The following is a 5,502-nucleotide window of genomic DNA, read 5'->3' as shown; positions in this document are numbered from 1 at the left end:
GTCTCTCTTTGTCGTTTAAGCCCACCCGTTGCCATGGCAACCGCCTGCGCGCCGAGCAGAGATTACGTTAAAAACATAACATTCAGTCCGTTACGATATTAGGTTTGCAGGCTTGATATTTATTTTGCGATCATTAATAAGCCTCTCATGAACACAGCGGTGGTTGATTAGTTAATTTTAAACTCCTGCTCTGCTAGTTATTTTGGTAATGGAACCCAAACGCACAGAATTGCGCAACACCTTGTTGAAACAATAATTACTGAGATTATTATTTTTGTTGGGTCATTAATTTGAACATGCTTTGTTGATTTAAAGTTTTTTCTTTTCATTTTTTGTTCTTTAATAAAGTTCTGAACGTTTTGATAAGGTGTCAGAGGAGGACGTGCTGGTCTCAGCGTCAGTTTGTCACCAACCGCTGAGATCGACTCAAAACCTTCCGCGATCGACGTATCATTGGACCCCTGCTCTAGTAAAGCACGAAGAGTTCAGAAACGATATGACATGGGGGAAAAGTTATTTATTAACTGATTAAGTCGTGTTTAGATTGTTCTTGAAAATCTAATCACTCACGGCTGGACAGTGAACCCATTGATTTTTTTTTTACAGCAGACAGTCGCTCCCCCTTACTTGCCTACTTTCACCCCTGCTCACAAGCTAACAAACATTTCATCAGGACAGACAGAAAGTTAACTTACACTCTGGAACTGAAGCTTAGAGAAAAACTTAGTGACTCTTAATCAGTCTTTGTGCTGCTAATTCAGGTGTAACAGCAGCATCAGGTAAAAGGTTCATCCAGTTTGTTTTTTCCGTTTTGATTCAGGTAAATCAGCAGATAAAACGGTAAGAAGCAAATGGCAAAAATATTTCAATAGATTGTTTTACCAACCTGAAATCACCAACCAGTTGTTTCAGGTAGGTGAAACAACTGTTTACCAGTTATTCAGAGAACCGTTCAGGTAGGCGCAGTACCTGGACACTTCTCTGAGTAATGATGGATATTTGTGGTTCTTACTACACAGAACCACAAATAAAAATCCACTGTTTATTTAAAACAGTGGATTTCCTGCCTGTCGGTTAAGGAGGACATGGCTGGACCTTAAACGTGTCTCTTGTCCTCCACTGTGGCAGGAAATGGTTAAAGGTGGATCAGAACCAGAACCACGTGGTTTACAGGAAACAGATGGCTGCCTCTGCCGTTTCCAGGAAGCCGCTGACTCAGCCAATCAGCACAGCAGCATTTCAGCTTCTTTAACCCATTTCATCATGATCATGAAAAAAAAATAGATCAGATTTTATGATAATAAAAAATAAATTAAAATGTGATTAATATTTTTTGCATTTTTTTTTTCTCATTTTCCTTCCAACTTTCTGAGGCTCCCCACCACCTCCTGGAGGGCCTCCAAAGTGCTTTACATAATTAAAATAAAATAAAAATAAAAACAGCATGTGACATTGAGAAAGAGAAAGACATTTTGAAGGGAAAAAAACTCATTCAGTCTATTATTGACTTTATTTCCTGGAGTTCTTGTGTCGACCAGCAGGTGGAGCTACAGTCTGACTCAGCCATGAGTCTGCAGACAGAACAACCTGAGTTCATGCTGCAGCTGCTCACACACATAAACACACACACACACTGGGAGTTCCCTAATAAACTTTTTGTAACCTCTGATGTCATCTCAACACTGTGCTGTGATTGGTCCTCTGCAGATACCCCTAAAAAGCAGCGGACCATGAGGAAACATCCCACAGCAGCAGACAGCTGGGAAGGACTGAGGGACACACAGCAGGACTCTGTCTGCAGCGTCCAGCACAGTAAGTCACATTCTGTTCAGATTATCTTCAGGATTCAGAAGCTTTCTGTTTCATCAGAAAACAGCAGAAAGAGACCAGAAACACTCAGCTGGTCAGCTGGCAGCTGAAGCAGTTGCTGCAGCTGAAGCAGTTGCTGTAGCTGAAGTAGTTGCTGCAGCTGAAACAGTTGCTCCGGTTTCAATCAGGAACCGGAGCAAAGGTTGCTAATTCCTGATGCTGCAGGCAGTGAACTAATTATAACGATCAGCTGTAACCTGTCTGGTGATGTGATAACCAGAAGTCAGAGGTCACAGTGTCGGGTGGGATTGGACACCCTGAAGCAGTTTGTTATGTCATGTGACCCGGTTCAGGTCTCTGCAGATCCAGAACAAACTGCATCTAAATTTATCGTCAGTGAAACAAAACCTGAGTTTCACTTTGAGTCGGTGCCGGTTCCCTTCAGCCTGTTGACCCGGCAACTTCCTGGAAACTAGCCGAACAGAACCAGCTTTCCTGTAAACCTCTCTGGTTCCGATCCAGCCTGCCGGTTCTGATCTAGTCTGCTCCTCCATCTTTAACATTTGGAGGCTCTTTGGCCATTTCCATTTATCACAGAATTTTTTTTTTAAAAAGTGATCCATAGAGCAATAGTTCATATATAGAGTACTACAAAATTGTACTCCAATCAGAGTAGCATACATTAGTGTAAAACGTAAATTGGTAAACTGCTCAAGTACTGAGTAACTGATTTAATAAACAAAATGTATCCCCAGACAGCCAAAAGTATAAAAGTTATGTAAACATTCTGGTATTTTAATATTATCAGAATAATTTATGCAAAAAAGGAGCTAGGTTTGATGGCTGGTTCTGGAACAAATTCACCACAAGGGCCAAGGCAGTCAGTGTTTTTTGAAACAAAAACAAAAAACGGAGCAATATTTCATCATTTGATATAATAAGCGATAAGTTAATATTTCCTGTGTTTTATTTAGGTAATTATTGTTACAATTAGTTTTGATATGTGTGTGATAGGCGTGTCTATCCGACATTTATAGAAATACACAACAAAACGCGTCCCGTATCAGTTCAATAAGGGACGCAACATTTAACAGCCAAATACGGAACGATTACGTATTTTACGGGACGGGTGGCAACCCTATTTTGTCGTTAATAAATTACAGATAAAATTAATCACTTTCTTAACTAATGCCGTTTGAAATTAATAAAATTAAAGTAAAATAGTTTTTGCATTTTTAAATACATTCGTGAGTATTGTAGCATTAGGACCCTCCATTATTTAGCTAGTTCTTTTGCTAGCTCTTTAGCTAGCTGTTAGCAATGAGCTCTGAAATCAGCTGAGGAAAATCACATTTTCAGCTGACAGTCGTATGATTGGAGCTGGAACTGGAAGCACCAAACTGTTTACCTTTGGTCAATAAATTAATTTATTGCCTCTAAATTATTATTAATAACTGAATCACAGCAGCGTTCAGCCCAGACATCCACCATGTTGGTTGGGGAGGAAGTGGCTAAATAAAGAATCAAATTACTTCTATCTGTTCCCTGAATGTTAGAACTATCTTAACTAGAAGTTCTTCACTGTTATATATACGTCACCTCAAAACAACATCACCTGAAAACAGAATGTTATAGTGTTTCTTCTGACTGAATTTAGTTTTTTTAGTTGTGTTATTTATTTGTGTAATTTTTTATTTCAGTCCACAATGTTAACAGTCTGAAGTGAGTAAGTTTTGATCCTTACTCATTGGGTAGCATTTTATTACTTATTATTTTATTACCAAATACTTTTTAACTGGAGGGATTTCTTGGACGGCTGTTTTAACTTTTAGCTGAGTGGAATGGTGCTGCTGCGTTCTCCACCTCTGAATGTTGCACCTCCTGGTTCCTCTGTTTATCTCATGCTTTCCTCCTTCAGCGAGGAAATAAACACTCTAAGGTGGAACAAACTTCTGACAGGAAGACATTTGTTAAACTAACCTTGAGCAATAAGTGGGGGTGTCAAAGACATCCTGGAGGGAAAATCTTCCTCTAGACCAGAGGTTCCCAAACTGTGGGGCGCGCCCCCGTGTCATTGCAGGGGGGGCGCGGGAAGCCGTCTGGATGAAAAAAACAAAACAAAACATGAACACTGTATGCGCTGGGTTTTTACCTTAGAATGGCCAACTCTGTTATTCCTATGTCAATTTGATACAGTAGAGACTTCCACACCTCCCATATTTGTGTCCTCTGTCACTTTTATCAGCAGTTAAAACTGTTTTATCCGTTGTTAACATGCTGTAACCTGTTTTTCCGAGCCGCCTTTAAACGCAACATGAACGGTACGACGCTCGCGCTGGGTTTACACCTGTGAAGGAGACCTGCTGCTGCTGTGCGGAGCTACGTAGGTTTGTGTTAGAATCACAGCAGCAAACCAGCAAAACGCAAAGAACTTTTCACAGTTTTTCCCTCCAAACTAACCGACTGAGTTGAGTAAAGCTGTTGGATGTAGGTAGTGTTAGCTAAAAGATGACTAGCTAATATCAATACAGAACCTTAAGCTTAACAAGTACCTTATAAGCTACCGATGTTGGTGTCTATTTTCAGCTACGTACATTCATTTTGCCCCCAAAAAAGTTGATGCCCCCTTCCCCCGTCACACGCGTCGTTTCAACCAGACAGCCATTTGTAATCCATAGGGGGGGCGCAGAAAATGTTTGGAAACCACTGGGGGGGCGCAGAAGAAAAAGTTTGGGAACCACTGCTCTAGACCTTTTAATCAGATGTTTATGCAGGAGTAACTAGAACTTCGACTGGGCCCAAAGTGGCAAAAGTACCTCAATTTAGTCAAATTAGATGAAAGAGCAATAACTGATCGGTGCCTGAACCAACAGCTGCATTTTTAAATAATTCACAGAAGACAGAAAAATATTTTCTTGAATCAAAAATAGGTTTGTACTTATAAACATATGCTGTGTAAGCATAGGCCACTGCTGCCACCTGCTGTTTTGATGGAGAACTGCATGTTCTGGATCTGTGCTCTCCCAGAGCGTTCCCTCTCTGGGTTGATGTTTATATTAAACTTTCAACTTACTGACTGAAGGCAACACTACAGCATGTGAACATCCAATAAAGTCTGGTGTGATCATCAGCGGTGATTTCCCTCTGCCAAACCTTCTGACGTTACTAGATTTACTCTGTAAACAAGCTGAATCCAAAGACAAAGTTTATCATTTTAAAACCTCCACAACTGACGTCTAAAGCATGATGCAGTTTCTTCATGACTTCAACTACAACATTTCGCAAAAGAATCAAAAAGTATAATTTGTCATAAGGACTAAAGGCAGAGCTTATTAATGAATGTTTTAACATTGTGTTTACAAATGGGGTCCAACCGACCCCACCCACGTAAAACTTGTATCATTTGGCACAAATCCTCCACGTTTGCCTCAGTCCTCGCATGCACAAGGGCTAAGTGGATGTCTTGAATACAGTTTCTATTTATATATTGTCTTGTTATTTTTCTCTCTCAATCTAAAGGGTTTTGTATATTTTTGGAACTAAACAGATGCAGGTTTGAATGGTGGGTGTGTGAGTGAATGTAAGTGTGTATAAATACATGTTTACAATGTTAAGTTTGTTGTTTGTAAGTTTATTGTGTCCTAAAAGAAAAAATTCAGTAACACTTTATTTGAAGGGGGTTGACTAAAACTG

At 39.9% G+C, this 5,502-nt stretch overlaps 1 protein-coding gene across 1 annotated transcript in view; it reads left to right on the top strand.

The window, feature by feature from the left end:
• The first annotated feature begins 1,556 nt into the window (after nucleotides 1–1,556).
• The window catches only part of LOC106948571 (uncharacterized), a 26,707-nt gene continuing 22,761 nt past the window's right edge, over nucleotides 1,557–5,502 (top strand). Inside the window, exon 1 of the mRNA XM_015034325.1 lies at nucleotides 1,557–1,812. The gene's annotated coding sequence lies outside the window, so the exon portion shown is untranslated. The remainder of the gene's footprint in view (nucleotides 1,813–5,502) is intronic.

Source organism: Poecilia latipinna, unplaced genomic scaffold (assembly GCF_001443285.1).
Source record: "Poecilia latipinna isolate Pla-1442-1.1 unplaced genomic scaffold, P_latipinna-1.0 Scaffold294, whole genome shotgun sequence".
Taxonomy (NCBI): Eukaryota; Metazoa; Chordata; class Actinopteri; order Cyprinodontiformes; family Poeciliidae; genus Poecilia; species Poecilia latipinna.
The sequence above is the reverse complement of the archived record's forward strand: the minus strand, read 5'-3'. Positions and strand labels throughout refer to the sequence as shown.